General features: G+C 39.5%; 1 long non-coding RNA gene across 1 annotated transcript; it reads left to right on the forward strand.

The window, feature by feature from the left end:
• The first annotated feature begins 500 nt into the window (after positions 1–500).
• Positions 501–12,035, forward strand: LOC113403026 (uncharacterized). The gene is made up of 3 exons (XR_010309388.1): positions 501–719; positions 3,535–3,619; positions 11,015–12,035. It is a non-coding gene; the product is annotated as an uncharacterized LOC113403026 (long non-coding RNA).
• Positions 12,036–13,601: the final 1,566 nt, after the last annotated feature.

A 13,601-nucleotide genomic window follows, 5' to 3' on the forward strand; every position in this document is an offset into this window, starting at 1 on the left:
CCCTCATCAGTCTCCCCGCGGCGGGGAAGCAGTTCGTGTGTGCGATTCCGCGTCGGCTCGCCCCGCGGCCTCCGACCGCTCTGCGTCGCAAACGAATATTTTTAGATAACGGCGCGAATAATTTATTCGTAAGTTAGTGATCGCGCGCACTTTTGCGGATATCGGAATCGGCGCATGCGGGTCCGTGCGTTCCGTTCAACGCAAGGAGGCCGCCGACGGAGACGTCCCGATAGGTAAGCTGCGCACTTCCTGCGCGCGCGCCGCCATGTTCGGTGGGAACGTCACTTCCGTCAGCGCGAACGCCGGAACCGGCGGCCGCGGATCTCGGGCCTGCGGAGCTGCGCGGCGGCACCGACGGCGCTCGGTCCCGGCTCCACTCGCCGCTCAAGTGCTCAGGTCAATGAGCGACGGCTTTCGATTCATAAAATGTCGGTCGTTCCATTCACGCCGCGGGGCGATGCTACGCCGACCGCTCACTCGTGACCCTCGCGTCTTCGAATATTCATGTCTCCATCGATAACATCGTAACCTCTGACTTCTTTTTGTATTATCGCGTTGTTTAGTGGACACCGCTACTTGAGGCCGGACTTCGTGCGAAGTGCTGAAAACAAGTGTCATTTCAATCGTTGGACGATATACGTTAACTGTGAATAATGTGTGCAAAGTGAATTTATATTGTGATTATCAGTCGTTGATGATGGAATTTTACATACAGTAGCGTAAGATTAGAATTTATTTCTATTCATTTTTCAATACTTAATTATTTGTCGCTGCCACTTCGATCTACTTTCAAATTTCAAATTATATTTTATTCATGCTTTCGAAAAAAAAAATTTGAATTGAATTAAAAAAAAAAACGTGTGTTATTTTTTTAAACAAACGAGGGTAGAAACAAAATGCATTCTTTAATAATGACGCATTCCGAGCAAAAAAAATGATGACACACGAAATGAATGATAAGTGTCGATCGAAGTGATAGCAATCTCTCTCGTACGCAAGTAATAAATTGAAACAATGAGATGTAGTAGCGGCGACCGCGTTATCGACAGGACATACGTCACTAGCGGAGCGTGACGTCTGGTTCTAGCGTCCCTCGCGCTGCGCCCGCGCATGCTCCACTTCTCGCTTCTCACCCCCGCCTGTTCATTACCCTCCGTTTGTAATCCGCACCGTATTCGTTTACACCCGTACACCGTTAACTACAATGCATTCCTCGGCGCTTTATGTAAAAACTCAGATTAATACTTATATATCCTGTTGTCTTACAAAATATATTATGTATATAAAAACGCTATGATAATATTTGTTGATATCTAAGAAATAGATTTATGATATTTAAGGTACATATTTTGATATTTTTGTTAAATAATCACACAGTCAGTTTCAAAAATAATTTCATTTATAAGACAATAAATGTATCAAATTATAAAAAAAAAAACGTAATACTTATTCGACATTTGCTAATTTTTCTTTATTATTGTTGTTTACATAATATAAATATTTTTTATTTCGAATTAATTTAGGGTGAATATGAAAAGTTAATATGATATCCCTTTAAAACCAGTGTGAGATGATTCAGGCGCTACGTCAGCGACACGTGTACCTACTGGCCACTAGTTGTGACTCAACTCGCAGCATCTCATGCTGACGTTGTGTTCACCGCGGTCATACGCGCCCTTTGCTCACTAACCTTTGCTTCTGATAAGTAGTATCGCCTCACCCGCTCTCCGACTCATTCATTCCTAACCGCCACTCAAATTTGGGACATTTGTTTGCGACGCCTACAGTCGCCGAATCATGAGCAGTGCGCCTCCGCTTCCGTTGCAGTGCGCGGCGTAGGCGCACATTTCATAAGCATTTCCTTCGCCGTACTTCCCACCAAAGGGACATACCTACACAGGCCGCGTTGCGACCGCGCTCCCACAATTGCTCCTATACAAAAGGAACGTGATAGCCAAATTTGCGTGTAGGTCGATTCCGAGTGCGATATGCAAATGTCACATTACTAAATTGGTCAGTCATTATTATGTCCGCAGTTGTGTATACTTATGTATACGAGTATAAAACGCGACCGTTTCGTCATTCACGATCGTATTCAAGTCGGGTGGCGCGACGCTTCCGTCCACGCATAATCCGCACTTTAAAACTTGTGATTGCTGATTTCCGTTGGAGCACGGCGCTGGGCGAATCGCACTGGGCACGTCTCAGTGTGTAGGGAAGGTGAGGCGGCGGGAAGAAGCCGCTTCGCACGTCTCGCTGCGCCAGTTCTCAGCCCCACGATAAGCCAATAAGGGTCGCGCCACAAAAAGCGATCATTATAAAGGTTGTAAAGCCTGCACCGGCGCCGAGCCTTCCCAGAATCAGGGCCATTCTTATTTTGCGCTCCCGCCTTATTCACGGGCTTTTTTGTTTGGTGTTGGTCATTTTTTTGACGGGAGCGGTATTCTTGTGAGAGCTTCAAGGAAATGGCTTATTGGGTTTCGTATAAGAGCCGGGCTTATCTGAGAAGAGAGATCGGCACCGCAGCCGAGCATGGGAACGTACGTCAGAGGTCTCGCGAGTCGCGCCGGACCGTTACGCGAGCAGCGTGCCCGCGCCACATTCCACTGCATCTACATGTCATCGCCTGTCTTTAGTTCGTGACGTCACGCAGCAATCATAGATAGTACCGGATACTTTGCTAATTACTTTGCGAAATAACTTAAATATTATATACGCGCTCACTTCGTCGACAAATGTCAATTAAGAATTTTTGACTCGCACTTATTATTTCGCTTATAAAAAAAATAATAAGTACTTTTTACTATTACGTTAAATAAAACCAATTATACTATGTATTATCGCATACAAATATTTTATATAAAACTAAGCAAAATCTAGAAGAAAAAGTTCCTATTCTTTTAAAACATTTTTATTTTTTTATAATTGTATATATGACACTGCGTTAACGCGTCTTCTATCAAAATATCTTGTAATATATATTAATTGCTATTTTTAATTGAATCAAATATTGACTGATGTCTGTTGAATAATTTCTTGACATCAGTTTCACACAATTAAATAACATTCATGTCCTTATAAGGCGCTATAAATATTAAGCAAACATTCAAGCAAATTAGCACGAAAAATTGATAATTGCCTAAATATGTTATTTTCTCACAGTGAACGTGTCGCGGCATTTCCCACCGTCTGCTCGAGGCGCTGGGAAACTGACGTTAGCCTTATTTCCATTACGAGTAACACTGATAAGAGCTTCTGTAAAAACACCACGGATATTTCACGATGTCGAGAATTTATTGAAACGATGCAACTGATTCTCTGATGTTAACGGATGTCACTGGGGTTAACGGATAATTCAATAATTCATTAGATGTGTGGTTTATGTTATTAATTCTCTAAATAAAACTTTTATAGTTTTTTTTTATATTTTTCAGATAAATCTTTATCTTATCTAAATACGTTTTAGTTTATAAAATACATAATATATAGTTATAAAATATTCGTACATTAATTTAAACTTTCGGTTTTTTTCAGGAGCTGATAACTATTTTCCTGGCGAATGAAAAATAATCTAATTACTTCAAGAGAAGTACCTTAAGCAGCGGAGGTGTTTATTCGGGTACGTATTTGAAAATGATTAATTATTTCTATAAAATGTCAATTGGCCCGGCTATTTCCAATCTATTTTAAATCAAATAGGTACCTAAATGCTATTTGCAATTTCATGATAACGAAAAAAAAAGTACATTTTGGATTGAGTGATTATTGTATATTGTATGTGTAATGTTCATAAAGTAGTTGAAATTACATAATTTTGTTCAATATTATTAGAAATAAACATGAATTCATAACTTTTATAGTAAAATTAATACGATTAGCGAGCGATTTTATTTACATTAGGTGTATTAAAGTGAATAGTACACACGAGTCGAAATATTTCCGTTGAGGAGTAGAGTGGAAGGTGCTGAGGTCACGGGCCCTTATTGGGGCCAAAGGGAAGTTATAAATCTGTCGGCGCGAACAATAGCGCGATAAGGAGCACCTTACGTCCGCGCGATAGTGGCGCCCTCGCGCTCTGTGGCGCTCCCGCAGCCAAAACATTTCGTTACTTTGTTGAGCTTTAGCTCGGTAAGCCAAACCCTTCGCTCCTTTATTATAAGTACATTATTGCGTAGTATGTATGAGTAACGAGTAGGTACAAGAAGGCGTTGAGTGCCGGGTGTTTTGTATTTGTTACGTTTCGGTGTTCTCTCATGCTGGCAAAAAATATAATAATTAAACCCATGTACCGAGAGATAATGTGAAATGGGAAATCGGCGTAACTGAAACCTTATCGGTCATTAACCTTCACTCCTAAACCGGGCCTCACATCTCATTTGATGAGCGCGTTTTATGTACCTACATACCATTTTATTTATATTAGAATTTTATCGTCCCATTTTTTTATAAATTATTCATATGAAATCTACAGTCAGTAAACTTATGCCGTTGCTTATTGTACAAGATTAGCAGTCTTTTATAAATAAGCTTTCAAATGTACAATATTCAATAAGCTGATATTATTATGATATAATTATAATAAACTCTGGACGTCAGGTAGGCGCCATCGAAACCTTGACCTCTTTACCCGGTACGCTGGCGGCAGCGGACCGCGGGGGCGGGGTGTGCGGGGCAGAGCGGCGTCGCGCACACAATAGACTATTCTGTGACATCCGAACCCACCACTGATATCAGCAATCACATCCCTTTGATATAAATAATAAGTATTTGCAGCACCGTAGCTGCTAAAGATTAAAATTACCAATATAAAAACAACACACTGTTATTCGCGAATAAAACTCATTAATTACTCGCTACCCCAAAGTTACGCTTATGTACTCCTGTGTGTAGTAACAAATCGAGGTACTTGCTCAGATTCGATAACAATTAACGGGAATCGGTTTTACTATTTATTGATTAAACCGTTGACAAAAATCAGAATAATCGTGACTCGGTAAAGTTGGTCATGTTAGTATGTAATTAGAGGCGTCGGCGGCGCGCGGGACGAGACAAGGCTAACAAAATTCAGGGGGCGGCGCGGGTCGCGGCCCGCGCTTGAATAAAACATACCGTGTGCGCCGCGCCTTGGCGCCACCGCGACACGTACCGTCGGTATACTAAAACAATACACGGAATCTAGGTCCTAGACGCGACGCTAAACGGCCTCTGCCGACCGTCGAGACGACTGCTGCCCTGAAAACTAAATCGATGTCACACGCCGCCCGCGCGCTTCGCTTCGCCATCTACGTCTACGCTTAAGTATATTCGCGCACAATTTATAGTCCTTTCCGATACAATGTTTACATCGGAATAAACGTACGGTACAATAAAATGATTCTCATCGGCAAATTTCAATTTCATCGCCGTATTCCTATTGCAGTTGCAGACTATTTTACTTAGTATTAATAACCTATCTTTAAATATATTGTTTATCTGAGAAATAAGGTGAATTTGTATGTACGTATATAGTTCATTTAGCTTAGTAGTAATAGACATAATTGTTTCAATTGCACGTGCTGGTTACGTGCTACTGCCAGAGGTTAATATTTCCTGAAATACTTGTAACGGATTGGGGACGTACTTAAGTATTATTTTTGTAAACGATACTCTTTCGGATATACGATCCGCCGCTGGAATGTCATTTCTTTGTAAATAAATTCACGAACGCAGTAGCAATAATCAGGAATGCGAATTGTCTGCAAAAAGTGTGCTTTGAATATGTATCGTGTCGGACGACATTTTTGTTTCAAATCAAATACTATAATATTGTTTTTATACTTATGTGCCCTCTTTAGCTTTTGCGATTAATTTAGTCTTCCCAATATATTTTATATGAACTAATATTTTTATTTCAAAATGTACAAATAAAATAATATGGCAGTATATTAATCAATATCCATTATCTCAATTATTAATTACACTGAAGGCTTCGTAGCAAAACCGTAGCACCTACGTAGCACTTCGTTGTGTTTACATAAGTCATCAGCAACCACTAAAAATATGAAACATTAAAAACTTATATTAGTATCAAACGGGTATATAAAACAAAATAAAAGGACAAGTGTTGAATAGTTTGTTTGAACAAGAAAATGTTTTTTTTAAACATACGAATTTTAAAATGAACCCTGTAAGACGAATTTCCGCTAACTTAAAATCCCAACTAAACCAATCTATATATACTCGAAGTGTCCAGTCGCGTCGTGATGATTTTTAAATTTAAAAGCGTGCCTTAATTACATGCATTAATAAGCGGGACGCGCACTATGGGCACGTAGGAGCTATTAGCTTGGACGAACTCGTGTCGCTTGAACACGCCGCCTTCTACATATTGAAGTGACATTAGCACTCATCATTCAACATTATACTTATTTTTTGATTACCCTATTAGGATATTTTAAGTTCCAAAGTTGTCAGTCAAAAAATTCGATAGGTTAGAATCACTTTATTGAATTAAACCTCCTGTATCAGAATTATTAAATTTTTTTCTTTTAATACACATAGACAATTGAAAAATTGCTTCGTTGTATAACATTTTTACTAAATATATAATGAGTAGTGTGCACACATGCGTTTAGTTAATTATTCTAGTATCGTGGCAAATCTCTTATTAATTATGAGTCATGGAGGTGAACATTTATAGACCTTATCTCCGGTGGGCCCTTGCGCTTTCCTTACGGGTTGCGCGCTCGGCTATGAGAATGTGCGACACCGGAACGAACCGACAGAATTACTACTCGCCGAAAAAAGAATTGAGCCATCATCTTATTAAATATGTACAAATTAAAGTCTGCCGAAACTTATATGACATTTTTAATTTTGGCCTCGTAAAACTTTGTATAAAGCCAAATTAAAGCTATTTCGACACTCCGATGATCATTCTGCGTTCAGACCAAGAAATTGTGTAATGCATTGAAAATTTTAAACGCCAAACATTAATGGGAGTTATTATAAAAATAACAGTTATCAATTCTCTTGCATTACACGGTGAAGGGCAATTTGACGTCAGCGTTCGTCTCGCGTCATCGCACGCGATTTCTACGTCTGAGCAGAGTCTCGGTTTCTTGCCTCAGATAACTCAGCAATAGCAATTGTAGCTTTTGCTATTGTACTATTTAAATTGGATCTAATTTTGCATAATGGATCCGAAAGTCTATTCTTTTGTAGTACCTATTTAAAAGTCGAAGTGATCCGGACTCTAAAGACTAAGTCTGAAACGAGCGCATTGCATAACAGCTGTTGATGAGCGCATCCGCACCCTGCACCGATTATAAATAGCTCGTCGGTCCCTTAAGGCGCGAGCGCAAGTTTCCGGGCTGGAAGTGTGCCGCTTCCGCTGCGCGCGGTCGTTGACGCGCGTGCATTGTCGCCGCACATTCCCCGCCGCGGCCGGCGAGCGGCGCGCGGCGTCGCCGACGACGTTTTTAAATAGAGGACCGATTACGAGCGTCTGGCTACGGCGCCGGGCACATGACCGCGCGAAAGTGCAGCGCCCGCCGCGCCGCGTCACGGGCTATTTGCGACGCGCCGCCTCCGCGCTCGCCTCGCTCCCGGCCGCCCTCGTCACTCGAGCTGCACGCACCGACACTGCTCCGACTCGATACCTGCCGGCTGCCAACTCACAGCTGATAAATGCCAATTACCTCCAACTCTATGTTACACATGTCCCAAAATAATGAGACATGCAAACTCTTATTAGAACCCATCTAATGTATTTGATTATTATTGTAAATTACAGTTACAATTATATGGAAATACAATAACGTACTTTGTTCAATTGTAAAATATATTATTACATTTAGTAATTATAAGAGTTTTCCGTTAATAAAATAAAAAAGCCGCCACAACATTGGGTACTTATATGTTTTTGAAAGAAATGACGCATAAGTTGTAAAAAAGCTTGGGACTTGTGGTAAAAGAAAAGACTATAATAGGCTGATTAGAAATGAGATTTGTTTAGGATTTATAATTTATTCCTCACTATATTATGTAACAATATATCTCGGTATAAAACTCGAAGTATCGTTTCATTAAACGTGACTACATATTTTTGTAACTTATTCAATGTAAATCAATATTAGCATTACTCTAATATATACATATATATATTAGATAAGTTGTAGGACACGCGGTCGTAAGCATGGGGCCAACGTCAGCTTTGGAGTAGCAGAGGAGCTGCGGTGATGCGGCGCGAAGCGGTTGGTTCGCGGCTGAATAAATTCGGAGGGAGGCGCGCTGGAATGCGGGAGGCGGCGCGGCGCGGGCGGGGAGCGCCGTGCGACTGGCGCGCGCGCCGCTGTCCCACGGTCGCGCAGTCCCGCTCCCCTCACCCCTCACACTTTCTTTCGCGCCATAAAGGTCGTTTCAAATATTTCGGAATGCTGTTTGGTGACATTTCACCGACAAACAGAGGGGGACGATTTCAGCCTCCAGCGTTTAGCATTGCGCTCGACGTCGAAGCCTGCACTTGTTCTTCTACCCTAAGCGATCGCGATAGCCATTTGCTAATTACTCACTTGATAGTCTCTCCCGAAACTATATGAACATACATATATTTATTCGGGATTTCCCATGTGAAATCACATATGATATTTTTATATCTATTACAAAGCAAACATGTTACTGTTAACCATAGTTCCGTAAGCTTTATCAAAGTTATGACATCAGTTGGTTCTCACAGAAGATTTACTATCTAGTATTCAATCTCCAATGTCATCACCGAAGGTGTTTACATCATATATGAAGTTAGTTTATTCATAAGACTGTTTTTAATTGATTTGACGCTATACCGATGCAGTTACAGCTTCGTTGGACTAAGATTTTGTGGCAAAGCTTACTCGGTCTACTTTCCACGCTCATGTGTGAACTAAGTTTCTCCAATTAATAGATTCGTTCCAATAGCAAACAGCGAGTTGGAGAAAGCCGCGGCGAGCGGGTCAATGTCCGGCGGAATTCACGTCGGTCGACCGTCGTGAACTTTATCAAGAAATGTGGCGTAACGTTCTAAAATTTCAAAAACAGTACTTGCTTAGCCTTTCTGAGAAGATGAGATCGGTGGCCGCCAGAAGAAGCAACCGTCAGCGACAAAGGCAGCGGTCGCAGTCGCGGAACGAACTCGCAGTTTGTAGAGTCGTGCGCCGCTATGAATGGAATGTGGCGGCGGAGGTTGCGCAAGCGGCGAGCGGCGCGCAGCTCGCGGCTCGCAGGAATGCGGCGCGCGCGGGACGGGGCGCAGGCCGAGGGGCGCGCTGCAGCCTGCGCTGCATCTCCCGGCCATTCACGCCGGCCGCCGTGTGCTCCGCGAAATAACTCACCGTTACAGCCGCGGAATGCTCGCTCTATCTCTAAACCTGCAGCCGCACCACCGCGCTTCTACTATACCACATTCCTACAATAACGCCGGCCGCCCGCGTCGTCCGCGCTCGCTAATCATATTCGCCGATAACGAGTGATATTCATTCCATGATAAGTGTACTACTCTTTGTTTACTACGGTCAGGCCAGGTCTAGGATATCTATTTTTTAATTTGATTCGTTGATTAGATAAATTAAAATTAAATAAATTTTATAATCACGTAATTTGAATAAGCAGTCAAAAGTATTGTGACAGTAATTAATCATTACGTAACGAATATACTTTGAACATAATAAATAATAATTATTCAAATTAAACATTTAAAATATTTAATTAATAGATGATTTTATATCGTTATACATATTAGATGAACAATGTGGACACGAGTCCCGCCATCACCGACGCGCTGGTCCGATGGTGGTCGGTGGAGTGGCATTGCCGAGGCAGCGTAAATGCGCGAAAGTGCGCGCCGCACTATCAATAGTCCGCTCGTCACTCGCCCTACATACTTGTCGGCTGTCGCGACGTCGCATTTATACATTATACGTCTCCTTAGTAACCTTTGCTAGTCGCTTGTCCTTATTTTTCTAATACATTTTGTAAGTAAATGTAAATATGATGACTATGATATTCCAACTTTTTTTAAACTGATCACAATATCAAATTTAAATAATGTCAAATAATAAGACTATTTAAAAAAACAACAAACTTATTATTAAAATATTACACATTATTTAAAATGTAATAACACAAGTGCGAAAGTTTTCGTTTAAGATATGAGACACCTATTTAAATTGCGTGTTTTATGGCTGACTATATTGCCGTATAGTCCGGGTTCGTAGTTATCATTGTTTAAAACGAGTCCTTGTAGTGTTCCAACGGTATAGTTGTCATTATCACAAGTGTAAACACCGAGTTCTTGATAAAAAGTAACATATTTGCACTATTTCCCATAGTTGTCAGCAATTAGAACAGTGTTTGCGAGTGCGGGTATGGTATGTGCGGAGGTATTGGAGGGGAGAGGAGGGGGCGGTGACACGTGTGGCCCACATAGTGCGAGCCCATTGAGTGTTGCGGACGTGACGTCACTGTAGCTTCACGCACCTGCAACTGCGACGATTCTAGTGCCGCTGACGCAATTATCGATGCATTTTTTATTTCACACAAATTTTATGTTACTATTTACTATTCAATAAGTCAGTCTCGCTTCTCAGTTAATTATTTTAAGATTCACGTTCGCGCGTTCGCAATTTACTACGACATCAGGTGACGTATTAATAAAATACCGCAAGCGATCGGCGTCGATAAATTAGCAAAATAATTGTAGCGGCGCCACGACTCCCGCGCAACCGCCCCAACAAGGACGGAGCGCTTATTCGGACCATTTGTGGTCACCACTGGCGCACTCCGAAGTCCACGCCTCGCCTAATTAGTACCCGGTCGTGGTGTGGGTGAGCCCGCATTGCTTTACTATGCTGCGCGAGCCGCCTTCGTTACTTCTATATCAGAGAGCGACACTGGTAAATATGTTCAGTAGACGACGGTTGCTCGGTTTTACTTATTGATAATCAATCGTACAATTTATTAGGGCCATGTTAGAATGTATGTTTGTTTAATGTTACAGAGAGGCGCGAGGCTGCCGAGGTGGCTGAGTCAGCAGCAAGCATGATGTCATATGGCATGCGGATAATTGGAGCGTCCCGGCGCACGTCACATCCCATTCCCGCCGCATACTTCACCCAATCGAGCGATGACAAATCCATTCATATTACCCACTCTATTGTGCGTTACAGCTCTGTTTAGAATTAATTTATCCTACACTGTATTTGCCTTATTTGTATGTTATTATGTGATATATTTACCTTAAGCGAATTGTACGAAATACGTGAATCTAGAAACGAAGACTACGTCGATATTCGAAGAACCAGAAGAATCGAAGATAAAGAAGAAAATAAGATTTACGAAACTGGTTTTCATAATGGTTTGACAGATTGTTCTATATTCTGAGATCATTGTGAAAGCTGATTTTGTTCCTAAATCGATTCATTTATGTCGTCGGGAATCAACGCAGCGCGAACACTTGAAGATAGACACCACATCGAGCTATGTACACCAGACTTCAGTTCACACGTTTGATACATTAAAATGCACTTGTATACATAATAGTTGAACTAATTGACGTTGCAGAGGGCACGATCAATTAGTTCGATTAATGTGTATTTTTAACGCTATTTTAATGATAAATGTTGTTTATATACCATTAATTACTATTACATGTATATTTCCTATTATAGCTGAGTAAATATTATTTTTTACGTGATTGTCTCGTAAAATGTTTTTTGGGTGCATGTCTATTTGTTAACTTTATTTAATTCAACATAAACTACATTTTTTCAGAGATCCTATTGGTTTCTTTTGAATAACGTGAATGTATATTTCATTATTTGTTTACCTGTACTTGATTTTTATGTCTTTTTTGTATTTCTGATGCACGTGTACTAATAAAAATTTACTTACAGTTTACAACAAAAATCAAATGTAGCTGTGTTTTTTTTCTAGACGAGTGTGCTCTTATTAAAGTTCCGAAACAACTTTACGTGAACGAAATATAAAAAGAAACGATTTTATCACCAACATATTTCTAAACTCACTTTTTCTTGAAATGGAAATCATATAAATTAATTAATTGTATATAACTATCTATTTTTTTACAGAAGTTTTTGAACCTAACTTCATCTTATAAAATAATAAATAAATACTTAAATTATAAGTACATTATATAATCTTCTAATATCAATATATTTTACTCATTCACATGTGTGTCGGACATATTATTTCTATTTGTTTGATTCTGCTACCTGTACAACTCGATGATCAAAACAGTTAATAATTTCTAATATATTTTTACTAAATAAACAATAATTGGTAATTTCATATCATGCATTTTTATTTAATACATTTTTGACATGACATTACAATAATAACGTTGCAAAGGAACAACATTATAAGAAAGGATATGACAACCCTCCGCCGCAATTGAACGTGGTATTAAAGGTGCTGAAAGCATTTCGTCTACATGCCGACGTATTATCTCTTTTTCATCTGTGACTATTTGATAGTGTAATTTTCCTAGTCGTTTTTGAATTGTTCCGAAAATCCACTTTTTTATTTTTAGCGTATACACGAACTTGTACTGTTATTCTATTTACAATTATGTCGTTTTGTTGACCTGGAATGTTAGTCATGGCGGCATTATCTAGCTTACCCATTTCTATTGATGCCGCAATTTGTATTAGTTCTGAAAATTGTAATTTTTCTTTTTCTTGTAATATCTTAATACATATATCTCAATCCTCTTATATATTGTAATGATAAAAAAAAATCTGAAATTGTCTTTTTGCAGTTTTGATAGATAAATTCACAGTAAGATGAGTCTTTTCAATTCTGATGCGTAGATAGTTACCGTCTCATCGTGTGATTGAAGACGTGAAATAAACTTGTGTTGCATCGCCCTTACGCTCGGTTTTGGATCAATGTAGTCTTGTAATATTTTAATAAGGTCTTCATAGCATTTATCGAGATGATCTTCGGGTGAACATAAGTCACATAGGTACCTTTCCGTGTAACTCTGGTGAAAGTGTGGACAGTAATGTATAAACCTTCATTCTCGTATCGATAATATTATTCATTAAAAAAATATACGGATAATCTCCTCGCAAATTTTTTAAACGATTCTGTTTCTTGGTATGGCTGGAATGGTATTTTCGGTGCACATTCTTTGTGGGTATCACTTTTAACTGTTCCTAAATTTTCAATATTTTTTAAACTATTTTCTGTTTCATTATTATTTGTATATCTACGTAACATTAATAGTTTCACTTTCAATTTTGTGTAAAGTTCTTCAAATTCGTACCTGTATTGTATTTCTTCTTCTAATTGATCTTCTTCCGTTTCAAGTTCAATTTATCTTTGTGCATCATGGAATCTTTGTAGGCTTTCTTGTAAAGTGTAAAGTCGAGAATCTATATCTTCTTCTGTAATGTTTTCTTGTAAATTTATGTAATTCTCCGTTCTTGTTAAATTACCCCGTAAAGAGGCTCTTAATCTTTTGTATTTTTTAACGGTGTTTGACATCCTCGTCGCCAATTAATATATTTTTACTAAATAAACAATAATTGGTAATTTCATATCATGCATTTTTATTTAATACA

Source organism: Vanessa tameamea, chromosome 16 (assembly GCF_037043105.1).
Source record: "Vanessa tameamea isolate UH-Manoa-2023 chromosome 16, ilVanTame1 primary haplotype, whole genome shotgun sequence".
NCBI lineage: Eukaryota > Metazoa > Arthropoda > Insecta > Lepidoptera > Nymphalidae > Vanessa > Vanessa tameamea.